Here is a 20,641-nt window from a genome sequence, read left to right as displayed (position 1 = left end):
CAGTCCAACCTAGCACCCAGACCTAGCCAATCAACCAGACCATGGCACTAAGTGCCTCAGCCAGGCTTTGCTTCAACACCTCCAGGGACAGCAACTCCACCACCTCCCTGGGCAGCCCATTCCAATGCCAATCACTCTCTCTGGCAAGACCTTCCCCCTGATATCCAGCCTAGACACAGCACAACTTTGTCCCCTTGTTCTGTTGTTGGTTGCCTGGCAGAAGAGGATGCTCATGCCACAGCCCCTTGTTTCCAACTTGCTTGATTACAGAATCACAGAACATTAGGGCTGGAAGTGACCTCAAAAGGTCATCTAGTCCAAGCCCCCTGCCAGAGGAGGATCAGCTTTTTTTTCCCCCAAAAGTTCAGGTTTAGTTTTTTTTTAATCCCACTTCTCCCCCATCTTCCTCCTTTCTTCTCCATCTCCTCTTTCCCCCATCTTCCTCTTTTCCTCTCCATCTGCTTCATTTTCTTCCATCTTCCTCTTTTCATCTCCATCCTTTTCCTCTCCATCTCCCTTCTTTCAGCACCACCTCCCCCTTTCCACTCTATTTGCCCACACTGCATTTTCCCCTTTTTCCCCCAAACCCAGAGCACCTGGGCTCTGCTAGTCTCCTCCCATCCCAGGTGTGTCCACTTTGCCCTGCTTGCCCACTCCCCTTTATAATTGGCCTCAGGAAAGGCAGAAGCCCTAAGCTTGCCCAACTGGGCAGAGGGATCCTTCTCCTGGCATCACCGGTGAGTGCCCATGGTGTGCACTGGGTGAATGGTGGAGGGGATCAAAGGCCGGGGGGCCTGGTGGCCCCCCGGTTTGGTAGGCTAGAGAATTGATGCTCATTCTAACATCACTTATGGGTGATGGCTGGGCCTACTTAGGGGCCCAGCCAGTAATGATTCTACAATTCTATTTTACTTTGGCACAATATAATCCCTGCACTGACCACTGCCCTGGTCTGGTTGATTGGCCAGGGCTTGGTGCTAGGTTGCACTGGCTGAACTTGGAATCATAGAATCAACCAGGTTGGAAGAGACCTCCAAGATCATCCAGGCCAACCTAGCACCCAGCCCTATCCAGTGAACTAGACCATGGCACTAAATGTCTCATCCAGTGTTGAACTCCATCTTGGAGTTATCTTCCAACCTGGTTGATTCTATGATTCTGTACACTTCTATCTGGGACCTGCTGCTTGGAATGGTCCCAGCCACCAGTCCCCCTACAGGGGGATCCCAAGCTGGAGCCTGCCCCTGTGGATCCAGATGAGGACCCAAGCCCTGTCACCTCTGAGCTGCCAATTTCTTGTGCAGCTTCGGGCAGAGTGATTAACACCAGGAGGAAGCCCTCAGGGGCACCAAATTCTTCTTCAGCCTTTCAATTGGCTTCTAATCCCTTTGCTCCCATAAAATCTCAGCTGCAGGCTGCTCCTGTTTGTGTATTTCCACTGGCCACGAAAGCCACCTCCCTGAGCATCTGTCTGTGTGGTTTAGGCTGAAGCCTCTCTCCCTGCCAATGGCCACACCTCTCCTCAAAGAACATGTAATTGCAAACTGTCTTTTTTTTTTTCTTGGACTCCTTTTCCTCCTATTTAATATAAAACAAGCAGACACCCATCACCATCCCGGGCTCTGATGCAAACTTTTTCCACCTGGCTGAGTCAGGCATTTAAAAACAGAAAAAAAAAACCCACAAAAAATAAAAGGGAAAGAAGGAGGAAAAAAAAAAGGGAAAAAGAAAAGCTGTGAGTAGAGATATTTTTAAACACATGACACCAAGGAGTGTGACACACTCAACGTTCTCAGCGGGTAAGGGCAGAGTTGTTTCATCTCCTCCTTAGAATCATAGAATCAGCCAGGTTGGAAGAGACCTCCAAGCTCAGCCAGGCCAACCTAGCACCCAGCCCCACCCAATCAACCAGAACATGGCACTAAGAGCCCCATCCAGCCTTTGCTTCAACACCTCCAGGGATGGCAACTCCACCACCTCCCTGGGCAGCCCATTCCAATGCCAATCACTCTCTCTGGCAACAACTTCCTCCTAACATCCAGCCTAGACCTCCCCCAGGGCAACTTGAGACTGTGTCCCCTTGTTCTGTTGCTGCTTGCCTGGCAGAAGAGACCAACCCCACCTGGCTACAGCCTCCCTTCAGGTAGTTGTAGACAGCAATGAGGTCACTCCTGAGCCTCCTCTTCTGCAGGCTGCACACCCCCAGCTCCCTCAGCCTCCTTTTTGCCAGGCCTCATGTTACAACTGTCTACATTATTAGTGGTGGCTGATAATAGCCTGTGTGGCACAGCTGCCTGTTCCCAACCTGCTGTGAGGGGCTGGGGACGGTGGCCCACTGGATGGTGGGGAGGGTTTGGTGGGTGGTGTCCAGCCACAGCCCTGTGCTAATGGTGTTTATGTCATCAAACATCATTGGGATGAGGAGGCTCCAAGAAAGGGCTCAGACTGGACATGAGGTGGAAGTTGTTGAGTATTGAGAGTGGTGAGAGGTTGGAATGGGTTGCCCAGGGAGATGGTTGAGGCCCCATGGCTGGAGATGTTTAAGGCCAGGCTGGCTGAGGCTGTGGGCAGCCTGCTCTAGGGTAGGATGTCCCTGCCCCATGGCAGGGGGCTTGGAACTGTCTGCTCCTTGTGGTCCCTTCCAACCCTGCCTGATTCTCTGATTCTATTTCATTGCCTCACTTGTACCCAGTTTTGCTTGGGCACATCCATCCAAGCTGGAGTTGCTGTAAGTCCACCTTTCCATGTCCACTTCTCCAGCTGAGGGGTACTGTTTCTCAGGAGGTGGTTCTAGAAATGGAGATAGCAGGGACCATGTGTGTGCAGAAACCAGGGAGGTGGTAATGAAGGTGTTGGAGGCTGATGCCAGCCAACGTCTGACAGTCTCATACATGGACTTGTGCTTTTATAGTCCTATAAAAGGCAGCTGACAGAAGAGGCTCTGATTTTGGAGGCTCCAGCTGACCTGGGAGGAGCTGGCCTCGTCTGCCGGCGCCGAAGCCGCGTCTGCTGGTGCTGAGTCCCAGCCATGACGCTGGGGAAGGAGAGCCAGGCTGGGATTCCCAGCGTGCTGAGGGCAGGAGCTGGGCACTCACCCCAGCCATCGCCGTGACACTGCCAGCAGCGCCAAGCTGCTGCTTTCCTGGCTCTCCTCTTGGAGACTGTGTGCAATGCTTGGAAGGGAGTGTCTAGCACCTTGCTCTGCAGGGTGAGTGCATCTGCCCCCCCTCCCCTGGGCTGGCGGTTGGTGGTTGTGTAGCAGGTACAGGAGTTTGCAGGGAAGGATGAGGCCAGCTGAGGTCTTGGAGCTCTGTCTCCAGCACACGTACACCAGCTGATGGGCAGAGCTGGTGTGAAGCAACACAGCCCACAGTCTGGTCCACAGCTGGCTTCCCTAACGTGGCCTCTTTTCACTCGTGGGTTTGCTTTCTCCTCCCCTGCCAGCTTCTTGCCACATCCACTCTTGCATTTCATTTGTTAGCTACTTCAATACCTTGCTGGAGCCAGGCCAGGTGACTTGGCCCAGGTCCCTTCTCACACTCTCTGCTTTCTTGTGGATTGCTGCCACTGTCTGTGAGGCTGAGCTCTGTATGGGACCGTGCCAGTGATGGAGTAGGGTGGTCACAAGCTAAGATTACAGAAGATTCCCCTGCTTGAAACCTCAGAGGTTTCAAATCAAGGCAAGAGCAGGGCTGGGGATGCAACCTGGTTATATTTGGGACCATCACAGAAAGTTTATTCTTGTTGCATCATGTTCTGGTGTGAGGGTTTAATGTTGGACTCAGAGACCAGACCTCAGACCAGAGTTACAGGCACAGAAAGGTCCTCCTCAGCCCAAAGCAAAGGCAATGAGGAAAAACTACAGACCCAGTAAAAGGAGAACTAACATGTAAAGAAGCTGAGTTTCTGTGAAATCCTGTAAGATATGGATGAAAGGAGAAACTAACCTCTTGGAACTGTTTCCCTCAGACAGTTTTTGTTCTGTGAAGCTGGAAACTGGAGAGGATTTGCCTTCTGTGTGAAGGACAGGGATGCTCCCTGTAAGTCTCTGCACGTGAGGTGCGCTGCTTCATCACCTGCACGGAGATGCTGTGGAGCCTCCTCCTTCACTGGATGCGATGTCCCTGGAGACCAGGGCAAGAAAGTGAAAAGCAAATGCCTGATTTTTTTCCCTTTCTCCCCCTCAGTCTGCTCAGAAATCTCCGTGGTGCTGCTATGCCTTGATCCCCCACCACGACCAATGGATCCTGGCTCTTTTTTTATGGAGACTCCCCACCGAGGTAGACGCTAGTTAAAAGGTTACTACCCAGCTGTGAAATATGTAGACAGGGTAACAGCTCAGTGCTAGAGTGACCTCATATCTCATATTTATTGACTAAATGTGGCTTGAACTAGTCACCACCAGTAAAATAAACCACAGCCCCATGTACTGCAGGAATATTCCACGGCAGACAGACTCCTGGTTCCTTCTCCCACTCTTTTCTTTCACTTGAAATATGGATTTTGTTTTTAGAAAAAGGCAAAGTAAACACCCAAATTCTTTGTTGCTAATCTAATTTCATTTACAAGGGAGGTCCTTAACAGCAGTGGCAGCCTAACTTCTAAATGGGCTTTTGCCTCTCTAATTTTTTTTTGTACAAGACTTATGGAGTCATAGAATCAGTCAGGGTTGGAAGGGACTACAAGGAGCAGACAGTTCCAAGCCCCCTGCCATGCCCAGGGACACCCTACCCTGGAGCAGGCTGCCCACAGCCTCAGCCAGCCTGGCCTTAAACACCTCCAGCCATGGGGCCTCAACCACCTCCCTGGGCAACCCATTCCAGCCTCTCACCACTCTCATGCTCAACAACTTCCTCCTCACTTGCAGTCTGAATCTCCCCACCTCCAGCTTTGCTCCATTCCCCCCAGTCCTGTCACTGCCTAAATAGCCTGAAAGTCCCTCCCCAGCTTTTTTGGAGGTCCCCTTCAGATATTGGAAGGCCACCAGAAGGTCACCTGGGAGCCTCCTCTTCTCCAGACTGCACAGCCCCAACTCTTTCAGTCTGTCCTCAGAGATGCTCCAGCCCTCTGAGCATCCTCTTGGTCCTTCTCTGGACACACTCCAGCATCCCCAGCATCTACATCTTCTTGTAATGGGGACTCCAGAACTGGATGCAGTACTCCAGGTGGGGTTTCAGCAGAGCAGAGTAGAGGGGGAGAATCACCTCCCTCGCCCTGCACACACCTAGCAACTCACCTAGCAACATCCTTGAACTCTTTCTGGGATACCTCCCCTTTTTCCCAGTGGTGGCACTCTCTTTTTTATCTTTAATTCCTTCAGGAGCTCCTTGCCCATCCAGCCTGGATGTCTCCATTGTCGGCTCATCTTCTGGGACAATGGCACAGCTGCTCCTGTGCCTTCAGGAGCTCTTTCTTGAAGTAGGTCCAACCTTCCTGGACCCCTTTGTTTCTAAGGGCTGTTTCCCAGGGAGCTTTCTGAGTTAGTTCCTTAAACAGGCTGAAGTCTGCCCTTTGGAAGTCCAGTGTGGAGGTTCTGTTGATGCCCCTCCTGGTTTCTCCATATATTGAAATCTCTATAATTTCCTGGTCACTGGGCCCCAGGCAGCCTCTGACCACCACATCTCTCACCAGCCCCTCTCTATTTGTGAGCAGCAGGTCAAGCAGGGCTGCATGCCTGGTAGGCTTATTTAACAGGTCCTGCAGAAACCCTTTCAGTTCAAGGCTGCTTATTCCTACCAGAGCAGATGGGAGTCTCTCTGGTTTTGCACTGAGAGGAGAGAATGAACCCTCTGCACGATGGCTTTGCCAACATCCACCTCAAGAAAAGCTTCCTCAGACTAGGACAGGCCTGAGGCTTGAACAGAGAGAGCTGAGATCAGGTGTTGTGACATCTGTGTCCATGTCACACTTGCAGTCACTGGGATGAGAAATAGCTATGAAAATCTAGGAGACTGCCTTAGCTTTTGTCTGCCTGAAGAAGCTGCTGTGGTATAAAGTGATTAACTTCTTGCTTTTGCAGTGAATTAAACTCTATCAGACTCAGAGATGTTGCTCTGAGCATCTCCAGCACCCTCTGAAGGCAAGGGTGGCTGTGTCATGAGCCTGGTAAATACACCAGAGGTTGTAGAGGGATGCAGAGCAGATGAGGGATGTTGATAATGATCTCAGAAACAGGGAAACACAATGTTCACAGCACTGCTGTTCACCTCCAGCTTCCTTTGCACAGTACCCAGCAAAGATGGGAAAAGCTGCAAGGACCTGGTTTTTCAGCTTTGCTGTAGTGACAGTGATTGCTCACCACAAGCATAAAGAAGGGAGACAAAAATGTAACTAGAACTGAAGCTGAGCTTGGAAACAACAAATGAGAGAGTTTGTGATCCTGGGTGCTGCTCAGCCAGGAAGCAGAAATTCACCCAACCACAGAATGATAGAGATTGGAAGGGGCCACCTTGATTGCTCTCAGCATCTCTGTCTTCTAGAATCATAGAAGCAACCAGGTTGGAAGAGACCTCCAAGCTCAGCCAGGCCAACCTAGCACCCAGCCCCACCCAATCAACCAGACCATGGCACTAAGTGCCTCAGCCAGCCTTTGCTTCAACACCTCCAGGGACTCCACCACCTCCCTGGGCAGCCCATTCCAATGCCAATCACTCTCTCTGACAACAGCTTCCTCCTAACATCCAGCCTAGACCTCCCCCAACACAACTTGAGACTCTGTCCACTTGTTCTGCTGCTTGCCTGGCAGAAGAGCCCAACCCCACCTGGCTACAGCCTCTCTTCAGGTAGCTGCAGACAGCAATGAGCTCTGCCCTGAGCCTCCTCTTCTGCAGGCTGCACACCCCCAGCTCCTTCAGCCCCTCCTCACAGGCCTTGACATGGTGCATGCCCTTTCCACCAGCCCCTGCCCCACTGAGCTTGGCCTCAGCATTGCATGGGACTGTTCCCTCTGCAGCATCACCTTCCTCACTCCCGCAGCATCACTGGTTGGGTGACATGTTTCCCATTGCCTCCTGACCCCAAAACCTGTGGGGTGTTGTAAACCATCTGTGCTGTGGTTAATTAGCTGAGGGCTGTCTGCAGGTCCTGGAGGTGCTGCTGGAAGCCTTGTGCCATGGTCATGGGAGTCTGGGCTGGAAAAGCTGCAGCATGCTGCAGGTGGTGCTATAATGGGCCTCCTGAGACCACCTTTTTGGTCAAAGTCTGTGATGCAGTGCTTGCCTTTGGAGACTTACACACACGTGGGAGGGGATGCCAAGCACTGGAAAAAAAGATGAACTTGGCTCCAGGGTGGGATTCAGATGTTACAGCCATGAGCCCACCTCAGCATGGGTTGTTAAGTACGGGCTGGGAGCCGAGCAGCTCCTGGTGGCTGCCTTTCAATAGGGAAGTGGTGCAGAAATCCCTCTCCCTCACCCATCCTCCCCCTCTACACCTCCCAGTTTCTCAGCTAAGATATGGAAGAGCTTCAAAATTCAAGACTGAATGCAAATGATTATGTGGAGATTTAAGTTGAAGAGGGACAGGGATCTGCTGGAGAGGGTCCAGCAGAGGGCTATGAGGATGATGAGGGGGACAGGAGACCATGGCTGATGAGGAGAGGCTGAGGGACCTGGGGCTGTTTAGTCTGGAGAAGAAAAGACTTAGAGGGGATTTGATAAATGTTTCTAAGTATCTGAGGGCTGGCCAGGAGCAGGGGGACAGGCTCTGCTCACTTGCTCCCTGGGATAGGAGCAATGGGTGTAAGCTGCAGCACAGAAGGTTCCAGCTCAACACAAGGGGGAACTTCTTTCCTGTAAGGGTCCCAGAGCACTGGCACAGGCTCCCCATGGAGGTTGTGGAGTCTCCTTCTCTGGAGCCTTTCCAGGCCTGTCTGGATGTGTTCCTCTGTGATCTGTGTTAGTATTGTCCTGCTCTGGCAGGTGGGTTGGACTCAATGATCTCCTTGGGTCACTTCCAACCCCTAACATCCTGTGATCCTGTGTGATCCTGAGGTTAGTTGTGGTATACAGCCTTGGTATCTAGACTGGTCAAAAGTCTTCTTGGTCATATCACCTGGGACCTTATGCTAATTGGTATTGGGGTGAGTTTTTCTCAGCTATTATATGGATAGATAATGAGGGTCAGAGAAAGGTGAAGAAGTGGCTTAGTTAATGCCCTGTAGAGATAATCATTCCTGCTTCTGCTTGGAGGGAGCTTTACCAGCAGAATAACTAAAGGTTCCATGAGAGTGGTGAGAGCCTGGAATGGGTTGCCCAGGGGGTGGTTGAGGCCCTGTCCCTGGAGGTGTTTAAGGCCAGGCTGGGTGAGGCTGTGGCCAGCTTGCTCTAGGGTAGGGTGTCCCTGCCCATGGCAGGGGGTTGGAACTGGAACTTGTGGTCCCTTCCAACTCTGACTGATTCTATGATTCTATACTTCTATGAAGCATCTTTCCCTGTTGCTCCCTAGAAAATGAGGTCCCTGAGGCTGTGTTTCCTGCTTTCTAGTATAATATTTTGATAGAGGAGTAAATATTAAAGATAAAACATTGTTAGTGCCCTGGAATACCACAGCACTGCTGCAGAGCTCTGCATTAGGGAAGTGCTCCTCACAAATGCTGCAGCCACTGAACTGCTGCTTTTTTGGCTGGAAAACATCACTTCATTGCTTGCTTTCTTTTCATGTTCTTTGCTTTGTTTCATGCCTTCCCTCTGACTTGAACAGGACACAAGTTTGTGTGCCAGCTATGTTTACTCAAGACATGATGATGAAGGTTTGAAGACTTTGTTGGGATGTGTTTGTGGTGTTTAATTTCACCTCTACCTCTGGCTGTCCCAGCTCTTCACCGCATGCAGACACACCTCTGGGCTGGGGGTTGCTGACTGCCCTCCAGCTCCAGGTTGGGGCTGAAACCATCATGTTTCCTGCTTTCCACCTGAGCTCATCAATCATTCTGGAGCTGGATTAAAGCTTAGGTTGGATTGGCTGGCAGTTTTGCTGTTCTCACTGAACCTTGCAGTGATTTGGACATGAGCTCAAGATTTATGCATATTTGCAGAGCCCACGGTTCCAGGTCAGAGCCTGAACCGAAGCATTACCAGGGAATCATTGCTTCCCCCCAACATCTTTGGTGGCCTCCTCTGAAGCAAGAGCAATTGCTAGGAAAAATGCATCCAGGGCTTATCTCCCTGCTGAGTCTCCTGAGAAGCGAGAGACTCGATGAAACAAGCCCCAAACTGGTGCTATAAACATTGCTCAGGAAAATCCTGTGCTGCCCTTGCTGTTTGTAACTCAGGCACTAGCAGTCTGCCTGCAGCCTTGCTGGGAAGAGCAAATGGGCAGGTCACCAGTGGAAAAGTGAAAGTGGAGTGGAATACAGGTTGTGTATTTCCTTTCTAATCTCACTGCATGCAAAACAGAGTGATGGGTGGGCAAGATAGCTCAGGGGAATGCAAGATAGATGGGCTTCAGCACAGAGCCACAAAGATGAAGAAGGGAATGGAACATCTCTGTTATGAGGAGAGCCTGAGGGAGCTGGGGCTGTGCTGCTTGGAGAAGAGGAGACTGAGAGGTGACCCCAGCAATGGTTATAAAGATGTAAAGGTGAGTGCCAGGAGGCTGGAGCCAGGCTCTGCTGGGTGATGCCAGCAGACCAGGGGACACAAGGGCCAAGGGGTGGAAACTGAGGCATAGAGTCTCTTCTGCCAGGCAAGTAGCAACAGAACAAGGGGACACAGTCTCCAGTTGTGCCAGGGCAGGTCTAGGCTGGATGTTGGGAGGAAGTTGTTGGCAGAGAAAGTGATTGGCATTGGAATGGGCTGCCCAGGGAGGTGGTGAAGTCACCATCCCTGGAGGTGTTCAAACAAAGCTTGGATGAGGCACTTGGTGCCATGGTCTGGTTGATTGGGTGGGGCTGGGTGCTAGGTTGGCCTGGCTGAGCTTGGAGGTCTCTTTCAACCTGGTTGATTCTATGATAGAAAGTTTTGTGTAAACATGATGAAGATTTTTTTTCCCTGTGAGGGTGACAGGACACTGGAACAGGCTGCCCAGAGAGGTTGTGGAGTCTCTTTCTCTTTAGAGATATTCAAACCCTACCTGGATGTGTTCCTGTGTGATCTGATCTACGTGATCCTGCTCTGGCAGAAGGGTTGGACTGGATGAGCTTTGGAGGTCCTTTTCAGCCTCTGACATTCTGTGATACCAATGCTTGGACCAGACTGATGTCCTCCAAAATGCCCTGCCCCAGGGCAGACCCTTGCTGGGGAAAGGTAACTTGGACAACAGCTGTCCACTTTAGATTTCTTGGCCTGGTGCACATCACCTTGCAACCATGGCTCTGAGTTTCTTTTCTCTATTTGTCTGAACATCATCAGAGCTCAGACCAGAAGTGAAGCTTTGTTTTGACCTGTGTGCAGGGGGCTCAAGCTCTGTATGTTCCCCTGGGGTGCTGTGATCTGAGACACCTCACCTAGGTGCCTCAGCTCACCACTGCTCACATATGCCAACCCATGCACGTGTCCATAGGAGCACGCAACGCTCCTTCCCCCTGCTGATCTCCAAACCCATTCTGGGGGGGAATTGGAGCCATAACAATATGGCAGTAAAAAATAATGAAATGCCATCATAAAACAAACAAGGAAAAAAGAGAAGTGGAAAAGCAGTTAGTTATTTATACCTAGGGAACTAGGAATAATACACCTGTCTGGTGGGGATGGCTGGCACAAAGCTGGCATTGCAGAGTGGTACTTAATACCTTTTTTTTTGCTGCACTTTATAGGCTCTTTCCTGCAATTAATGCTAAATAAAATCAACATTTCTCCAACCTGAGTTTCTGGCTCTCATTAACTCCCTTCTTGCCATTCACCATCTCTTTCCCTCTCAGTATCTTTTCTCCTGCAATATTTTCCTTTGCTCTTCGCTTCTCCTAAGCTCCAGTCTGTGCAGCTCCAAAGAGCAGGACCTGGTCTCTAATTGAATTAACTGAGATTTCCAAGTCTGGAGCAGGATCATTCCAAGCCACAGAGCTTAGCAGGGGCTGCTCTTGCAGGTGGAGCATCAGCACCTACCCAAAGCACAGGATTGAGTCTCAGAGACCTGGCACAGGGCTGGATGGCAGCACCTTCCAAGGCTTCAATGAGGAGGGCAGCAGAGCAGCTTGAACCAGAGAAAACCTGTGGAGGGTTTCATTTACAGCTGATGTGTGGCAATGCAAGAGGGAGGCTGGAAATTTGGACCATGGTCTGCTCAGGTGAATTGGTAGATAAATGAATGTGTGACACAAAATGCTGTTGATGGTGCTGGCAGTTCAGGACAAATCTGGTCCTGAGCCCTGCACTGATTTTTTTTGTCTTTCACTGTTTTAATATTTAGAAAGGAAGAAATTCAAGGACTTGCTGCAGCTGACAGGCTGGATGGGTGGGCAGAGACCAATAGGATGAGATTTAACAAGGCCAAGTGCAGGGTTCTGCACTTTGGCCACAACAACCCCAAGCAGCACTACAGGGTGGGGACAGAGTGGCTGAGAGCAGCCAGGCAGAGAGGGACCTGGGGGTACTGGTAGATAATAGTTGAAGATGAGGCAGCAGTGCCCAGGTGGCCAAGAGAGCCAATGGCATCCTGGGCTGGCTCAGGAACAGTGTGGCCAGCAGGACAAGGGAGGTTATTCTGCCCCTGTACTCAGCACTGCTCAGGCCACACCTTGAGTGCTGTGTCCAGTTCTGGGCCCCTCAATTCAAGAGAGATGTTGAGGTACTGGAAGGTGTACAGAGATGGCCAATGAAGTTGGTGAGGGTCCTGGAGCACAGCCCTGTGAGGAGAGGCTGAGGGAGCTGGGGGTGTGCAGCCTGCAGTAAAGGAGGCTCAGAGCAGACCTCATTGCTGTCTGCAGCTACCTGAAGGGAGGTTGTAGCCAGGTGGGGTTGGTCTCTTCTGCCAGGCAAGCAGCAACAGAACAAGGGGACACAGTCTGAAGTTGTGGTGGGGGAGGTCTAGGCTGGATGTTAGGAAGAAGTTCTTCACAGAGAGAGTGATTGGCATTGGAATGGGCTGCTCAGGGAGGTGGTGGAGTCACTGTCCCTGGAGGTGTTGTAGTGAAGCCTGGCTGAGGCACTTAGTGCCATGGTCTGGTTGCTTGGCTAGGGCTGGATGCTAGGTTGGACTGGATGATCTTGGAGGTCTCTTCCAACCTGGTTATTGCTATGGTTCTATGAAAGCCATCTAGAAGTGCTGGGAGCTCTTGAGAATGAAGAGTTTGTCTATGTCACAGGAGATGTGAGTCCTTTTGCTCTCTTGATTTTGGCCCCATCCTTGCCTCTAGTTTCCAGTCCAACATTGAGAACAATATTCTGACAACAGAGTTCAGGGAATTCTGAAGCAATAGAAAACCTCTTAGGGGTCCATTCCAGACTTTTTCCACTTTCATATTCCAAGTATTAGCAGAAATGTCTTGTGGTGAAATTGTCCCCAGTTTGGTTGATACTTTTGCTGTTACTTCACTTGATCAGGCAATATTTCTTTCTGCTGTATCCCATCCCCCACTCTCCAAATGATTTCTATTACTTCTAACCCCAAAAAGAAAAGGAGGAGAATTTTTGCTTCCTTCATCCCTCCCTATACATTGCAGATTTTTAGGCTTATGTTTCTATTCCTTTCAACAACAACAAAATCAAGCAAAAAAAACACATTTTCCACACTTAAAAAAAAATACTTTGGATGAAACACTCTGCCCCTCTCAAAATCCACCCCCAAAACACAGGGATTTATTCCTAATGCCATGAAATTGTTTAATGCAGTTAGGTTTTTTTATTTAAGGGAAATAAAGTGAGCTGAAAGAGTAATTAAAGACACAACAATCCCTCTGCCAGTGAACCCAAGGTGTGAAACTAGGGGCAGGAGCTTGGAGGCAGGAGAAAAGCAGCTCCAAGCACCATGAAGCTTGAGCCTGGCCACCCCAGGCACGTTGTGGTGGCATGGGAAGCCCTCCTGAGCCTTGGACTTATTACAGCAAGGGTTTCCCCCCCTCCTCTTTTAATCAAGAGCAGTTGCAAACATGCCTCAGATGGCAGGACAGCTTTATCTGCCATCTAGCTCAGATGTGGGGAGGGTGGGGGAAATAGGACCCACATGTTATCAGCTGATACATGAAACAGAGAGAGGATTATTGAGGAGGAGAAAGGCCATGAGGAAAGAGGAGCTGTGCTTGCTGCTGAGACCCATCTTTCCCTCCCAGCCTATGCTCCCTGCTCTCCTTCTTCCCCACAAACACCAGTTAAATGATGAACAGGCTGGTGTCAGGGCTCCAGGATTGATGTGGATAACTGGCACTAGAGAATCAGACCCATGTGTTGCTCCTGTGGGATGATCTCTAGGCATGTTTCTGAGGAAGCATGACAGATGGAGGCAGCTCTTTGCCTGTGTCTGATCTCACCACATCCCATGTCCTGTACCTGCTGATGGCTCCTCCCAGCTGTCTGCTATTACCCAGCCCACACACCCAGCACCACCTCAACTACTGCTCTAGGGCTCTTGGGTGCTCCCCTTGGGTGGCCTGTCTGTGAGTAGTGGCTTAGGAGCACCATCTGTGACCAAGAATCCTGGCTTGCTGCAGACTGCCATGGGTTTGACCCAATGGAAAGGTTGAGAGTCACACAGAATGCCACTGTGGTGGGGATTGGAGGGCACCTCTGGACATCATCTAGTCCAAGCTCCCTGCTAAAGAAGGTTGACCCAGAGCAGGCTGCAGAAGCTGTGGAGTTCCATCCAGAAGCTCCAGCAAGGGCTGAATGTACATTCACAGTGTTCCTGGCAGCAGCTGTGGCTGTGCAAAACCACAGCCTCTTGTTTGCAGAAGTTCCTCCAAGTCAAGTGCAGCAGGGAAAGGGGCAGGCATCTGAGGAGGAGGCAGCAGGCAGTCATTATGTGTCTTTGGAACCTCATGGAATAGAATCACAGAGTCATAGAATCAGTCAGGGTTGGAAGGGACCACAAGGATCAGCTAGTTCCAAGCCCCCTGCCATGCCCAGGGACACGCTACCCTAGAGCAGGCTGCCCACAGCCTCAGCCAGCCTGGCCTTAAACACCTCCAGCCATGGGGCCTCAACCACCTCCCTGGGCAACCCATTCCAGGCTCTCACCACTCTCATCACCAACAGCTTCCTCCTCATGTCCACTTCAAACCTACTCACCTCCAGCTTTGCTCCATTCCCCCCAGTCCTGGCACTCCTTGATAGTCTAAAAAGTCTCTCCCCACTTTTTTGCAGGCCCCCTTCAGATCCTGGAAGGCCACAAGAAGGTCACCTGGGAGCCTCCTCTTCTCCAGCCTGAACAGCCCCAACTCTTTCAGTCTATGCTCACAGCAGAGCTGCTGCAGCCCTCTGAGCATCCTCCTGGCCCTGCTCTGGACACACTCCAGCACCTCCACATCCCTCTTGTAATGGGGGCTCCAGAACTGGATGCAGCACATGGTGAGACACCTACCCCAGATTGGAGAGGGGAAGAGAGACCAACCTGGTTGATTCTGTGATTTTGTGATTCAAGCTTTAGATCCCCTTTCTTTAAGTTCAAGCATTATGTCTGCTGCTGGCTTTGCTCTTTAGGAATCATCTTGCTTGGACTCTGCTGAGTTTCTCCACCTCCAGCCAGGGCTGGCACTAATTGCCCACTTGCAATGCATTTCCAGACACGTGGCTGTAAAGTGCTGTATGAAAAAAAAAAACACCCAACACAAAACCCCAGGAAAAAAAAAATTAATAGATTCATATAACTCCATGGTCATTAAAACAAACCTTATGTGGATGGAAGAGAGCAGAACTGAATAAAGCTTGAGCAAATGCAGCCCTCACAATGAAACACAAACTGGATTTAATCAGCAGTGCCAAATAAGTTTTATTTTCTGAGGTTTCTTAGGTTTCTTTTCCTCCCCATCTCCTTCCCTCAGGATTAGCCAGAGCAGAAGAGCACATTGGCCTGACCAGAAGAGGGAAACTTTGCCTGACTCCTTGCTCTTAATGAATGTAATTTTTAACCACCACCACCACCAAAATACCCTGCCTGGGCTGGGCAGCTCTCAGGCTGCTTTCAGCTATGCTAGGATCTCAGCCAGCTTTTCTGAGTGGGTTATCCTGCAGCTAAAGCACCACTACTTGTCCATCCATGTTGGACAATGCTGGGATTAAGCCCCATCAGATTATAGAATCATAGAATTAACCAGGTTGGAAGAGACCTCCAAGGTCATCCAGTCCAGCCTAGCACCCAATCCTAGCCAATTAACTAGACCATGGCAATAAGTGTTCCATCCAGGCTTTTCTTCAACACCTTCAGGGATGATGACTCCACCACCTCCCTGGGCAGCCCATTCCAATGCCAATCACTCTCTCTGACAACAACTTCTTCCTAACATGCAGCCTAGACCTCCCCTGGCACAACTTCAGACTGTGTCCCCTTGTTCTGTTGCTGCTTGCCTGGCAGAAGAGCCCAATCCCACCTGGCTACAGCCTCCCTTCAGGTAGTTGTCTAGAGCAAGGAGATCACCCCTGAGCCTGTTCTTCTGCAGGCTAAACGACTCCAGCTCCCTCAGCCTCTCAGATGATAGGAGAGGGATGATGATCACCTTTTCTTCACTTCCATCAGGGAAACCATGCAACAAGTTTCCATTCTACCTCCCCAGATCTTCTTCTCTCTGTTTTCTGTGTGTGGGGGGGGTGGGGGTGGGCGATAGAAATAGCTTTCTGCTGAGAGGATGATGAAGTTATGCATCAAAGTGAGTCAACAGCCTGGAGTGATGAGACTGCCTCCAAGGCATGGAATGGGAAACAGCCTTGGAGAGCAGTTCTGTGCTGTTCACCTCATCTTTACCTGCACCGAGGACCTTTACCTGCACCATTAGTGCACCTTCCACACAGGGATGTTCTCGTTGCTGTTGAAGTGTACCTCTGTGAAGCTGATAGCTTGATCCTGAAGGTGTTCAAGAAAAGCCTGGATGAGGCACTTAGTGCCATGGTCTAGTTGACTGGATAGAGCTGGGAGACAGTTTGGACTGGGTGACCTTGGAGGTCGCTTCCAACCTGGTTGATTCTATGATTCTATGCTATGAAAAGGCCATCAGCAGCAGGAGCAAGCCTCCAACTGGGAAAGGACAGGAGAGCTAACTTCTATCAGGATAATCTGTCTGTCTTTTTGCCTCTTTCCTCCATCCAGACTTGAGACTTCCCATCTCACTTTATCTTCTTTTCCTCACTCCAAATCCAAGTTCATCACTTGGGTGAAGAAGGTGGAGCTTTACCATCTTGTGAGCTGTCCAAGGGTGGGGGAAGCTGACCCAGCAATTAGCATCCTTGCTAATGCACACTCAATTGTGAGTAGAAGTTGTGATGTCTGCTCACAAGTTCTTTTGTAAGTCCTAAATTTAGTGACAAGTCTTGATGACACATGTAGATGACACATGTAGATGACACATGTAGATGACACGTGGGTCAGTCACAAGGGAAACATCCAGTCTATGCTACTTTCACTGCCTGGAATAAATGAGCATCCTCCTGGTGATGTCTTCAGACCATGGGAGCAGCAGCCAGACCTGGAAATGTGCAGGTTCTTGGTAGCTGTAGGAGTGTAGGATTGTGTAACTGGCTGGCACAAGACTGTGTAGCTATTTGCAACCTATTGTCTCCTACTAAGAGGTTTAGTACCAGATCAGTGGTGGTGTTTAACCACCTACCTCTTTGTAATTACATTGGTATGTAGACATTTAATTACATTTTGTCCTCAGCTAAGCCAGGCCATAGATTTTTTTTCATTTGTCACTGGCAAAGACTGTGCACAAAGATATTGAGCAGCTTCTAAGTAACTGCCAGTTCCTGGTGGTGCTGAGACCTTAATTTTTCAGCTCAGCTGGCCAAAATGTATGTGCTAAAGCTGGTGATTTTGCATTCAGATCTACTCCAGCCTGAGGTTCATAAAACTGGCAGAGTCATTACGCTGCCAACAAATACATTCAAACAGCAATGGCAGTGCCCTGAAGCAGTTTCCTTCTCTTCCTGCTTGAGGTGATGACAATGGCTCACAAAAGCTAGAAGTCTCCAGATTGCTTGGCCAGAAGATGTCCTACTGATGCTCTGAAGGTCTTGCACTTGGGTGGCTCTTAGTGTCTCATCAACCCAAAAAAAGGAGTGAATGGGTGGTGTCTGGGCTAGACTGAGGAAAAGAGACAAAGCGACAGCAGAGACCAAGAATAGAATGATGGTCATAGAGTCATAGAACCAAGCAGGTTGGAAGAGACCTCCAAGCTCATCCAGTCCAACCTAGCACCCAGCCCTATCCAGTCAACTAGACCATGGCACTAAGTGCCTCATCATGGTAAAGCAGTGGGTGAGTTCTGGATGTCACACAGTATCACAGTTTCATCAGTGTTGGAAGAGACCTCACAGATCATCAAGTCCAACCCTTTACCACAGAGCTCAAGGCTAGACCATGGCACCAAGTGCCACGTCCAAATCTGCCTTGAACAGCTCCAGGGACGGCGACTCACCAGCTAAAGACATGCTCCTCACTTCATAATTGCTGCATGGCTCTTCAAGTTTCCTTTCATGGCAGATACCATAGAACCATAGAATCATAGAACCAACCAGGTTGGAAGAGACCTCCAAGCTCAGCCAGTCCAACCTAGCACCCAGCCCCACCCAAAACCTAGCACCCAGCCCCACCCAATCAACCAGACCATGGCACTAAGTGCCTCAGCCAGGCTTTTCTTGAACACTTCCAGGGACAGTGACTCCACCACCTCCCTGGGCAGCCCATTCCAATGCCAATCACTCTCTCTGACAAGAACTTCCTCTTAACATCCATCTTAGACCTCTCCTGGCACAACTTGAGCCTGTGCCCCCTTGTTCTGTTGCTGTGTGTAGTCCAGTGCAGGGGTACACATTCTTGTCACTGAGGAGAGAGTGGCAGGTGGCCAAGTCCCATCCCCAGTTCTCTTTGGTAACGCTGGGCAGATTCCCCAGCCATGCACACACATCTCTTGGATGGTTCCATTTCTCAGTAGCTTTGCTGGTGCATGACTGACAGGCAAGTAGAAGAGAAGGGAAGGGAACAGGAGAGGTTCTGGATAATTGCTAGATAAAGAAAAGTCTCCTTGCCAAAAATTGAGCGACCTGATGAGATGGGGACAGGGCAGGCAGTGAAGAGCAGCATAACCCAATCCCATGTGCTTCCCTTTCACTCATCAATGAGACCCATCAGTGCTCTTGAGCCACTGTGGATGATAGTCTGTCTTGTAGATGATTTTCCCTATGAACTCATGAAAGTGAAGCATCAGCAGGACATCACCAGAGACAATTCCTTGAGGCAGCCAGTCACATCAGCCAGTCTCTCCACTGCCTGTGTCACAAATCAAGTTATCACATGCCACATCCAGCATGACTCTGATGTTAATCACCATGTTTACTTTCCATCCAACTCCCTGCAGCACAGAACCAGTTGTGCCAGCTAGCAAGTGCCATCTAAACGGTGTGGAATGGACCTCTTCTGTTCTAGATATGTTAGGTCATGTAAGTCCTTTCCAAGGGGGTATAATTAGAGATCGCCACACCTGCCTTATGCATGTTGAGCTTGACAAGGCTTGTTGAGCTTCAAACCCCCCCAACAGCACCAGCAAAAAGCTTGTAGTGAAGCCTACCCAAAGGGCTGGCTGCTCCAGTGTTGTGGCACATCACCCAGTGCCAAATTCACAGGCTGGAGACCTGTGCACAGCACCCTTGGGCTGTGCCTGCGCACAGCTCATTCCCATTCGCTCCAACGTGGGCTTGAAGGTCACTTGCAGAGCTGTGCTGTGAAATATTTCTGGGTGGCAATGCCCTTCTCTTTGTACAGTTAGTCTGGCCATCAGTACTACAGGAGCACGGGATGTCAGAGTTGGAAGGGACCCAAAGAGATCAAGTCCAACCCCCTTGCCAGAGCAGGACCATACAATCTAGCTCAGGTCACACAGGAACACATCCAGACAGGCCTGGAAAGGCTCCAGAGAAGGAGACTCCGTAACCTCTCTGGGCAGCCTGTGCCAGTGCTCTGGGACCCTTAGAGTCAAGAAGTTCCCCCTTGTGTTGAGCTGGAACCTCCTGTGCTGCAGCTTCCAGCCATTGCTCCTTGTCCTATCCCAGGGAGCAAGTGAGTAGAGCCTGTCCCCCCCTCTTGGCCAGCCCTCAGATGTTTACAAGCATTGATTAAATCCCCTCTCAGTCTTCTCTTCTCCAGACTAAGCAGCCTCAGGTCCCTCAGCCTCTCCTTGCAATTGTCTGTGACAAAAATCAGTCTCTCCAAAGTGAAGATATTTTCCTTTTCCCATTGCTCTACCTTCCTCCTCTTTTTCCAGTGGCTTGAACTGAAAGGAAAAACTCTTTGGGTTTGTGTTTGGTTTGTTGTTTTTTTTTTTTAACTTTAAATTCTTGCTTTGTGAAAAGACCAAAAATAGAAAAAGAAAAAAGAAAAGCTTCATTTATTAAGAAAAAAACCAAAACCCTCTTCCAACTTGGAAGGACATTTCCAAGAGAATATGAAGTGTAGTTGAGAAGCAAAAGTGGTGGAGAGGAATCCCCTGTTCTTATTTCAAGACTGCCCAAACCTGCAGCTTATAAACTTTCTGTTGATCTCAGCTTTTCATCTTCAAATCTGTTCCCCCCCCCAGCCCTTTCCCCTGCCAATGTCATGCTCAACTCCTTTTGTATCTCATGTAGCAGATCAACATTTCAAAACTCATCTTGGGTCATTTTACATCAGTGTCCTTGCATCAGATTATCCCAGCTCCATGAGGATATTCCAGTGCACGGAGGGAGGCTGTTTTCTATGAGCTTTTTAGAAACACAGAATCAGTCAGAGTTGGAAGGGACCACAAAGACCATCTAGTTCTAACCTCCCTGCCATGGGCAGGGACACCCTACCCTAGAGCAGGCTGCCCACAGCCTCTTCCATCTTGGCCTTAAACACCTCCAGCCATGGGGTCTCAACCACTTCCCTGGGCAACCCATTCCAGCCTCTCACCACTCTCATGATCAACAACTGCCCCCTCACATCTAGGCTGAATCTCCCCACCTCCAGCTTTGCTACTTTCCTCCTAGTCCTGTCACTCCCTGACAGCCTAAAAAGTCCCTTTCTCAGCTTTTTTGCAGGCCCCCTTCAGATCCTGGAAGGCCACAAGAAGGTCACCTGGGAGCCTTCTCTTCTGCAGGCTCAACAGCCCCAACTCTTTCAGTCTGTGCTCACAGCAGAGCTGCTGCAGCCCTCTGAGCATCCTCCTGGCCCTGCTCTGGACACACTCCAGCATCTCCACATCCCTCTTGTAATAGGGGCTCCAGAACTGGATGCAGTACTCCAGATGGGGTCTTCAAAATGTGAGGAAGATGCCTCAAGAGAGGGAAACAAAAATCCCAATATTTCCTTTTAATCAATTGTTGTTTTTTTTTTTTCTTTAACACTCTACCCTTCCAAAACCCCCCCTAAAACAAAACCCAGGGTGCACATAGGTATGAAAGAGAGCAGGATGTGAAACGCAGAGCCTACGTCAGCCAGGAGCTTGCTCTTAATCAACCATCCACCTGAACTACCTGGGGGCAAGGAAGGAGGCTGTGGGAACATGTTGCAACCAACTGAAGCCATCTGAGAGGAGAGCAGGCACACA

General features: G+C 50.0%; 1 long non-coding RNA gene across 2 annotated transcripts; it reads left to right on the top strand.

Moving 5' to 3' along the window:
* Nucleotides 1-368: 368 nt before the first annotated feature.
* On the top strand, nucleotides 369-4,528 carry LOC135179692 (uncharacterized). Of its 2 annotated transcripts, none has more exons than XR_010304076.1 (3): nucleotides 369-737; nucleotides 3,970-4,040; nucleotides 4,188-4,528. It is a non-coding gene; the product is annotated as an uncharacterized LOC135179692 (long non-coding RNA). The 2 variants fall into 2 exon arrangements; XR_010304075.1 differs by having other exon boundaries at nucleotides 3,970-4,059.
* The last annotated feature ends 16,113 nt before the right edge of the window (nucleotides 4,529-20,641 follow it).

This window comes from Pogoniulus pusillus, chromosome 11 (assembly GCF_015220805.1).
Source record: "Pogoniulus pusillus isolate bPogPus1 chromosome 11, bPogPus1.pri, whole genome shotgun sequence".
Taxonomy (NCBI): Eukaryota; Metazoa; Chordata; class Aves; order Piciformes; family Lybiidae; genus Pogoniulus; species Pogoniulus pusillus.
Note: the sequence above shows the minus strand (reverse complement) of the source record. Positions and strands in the feature narration are given on the sequence as shown.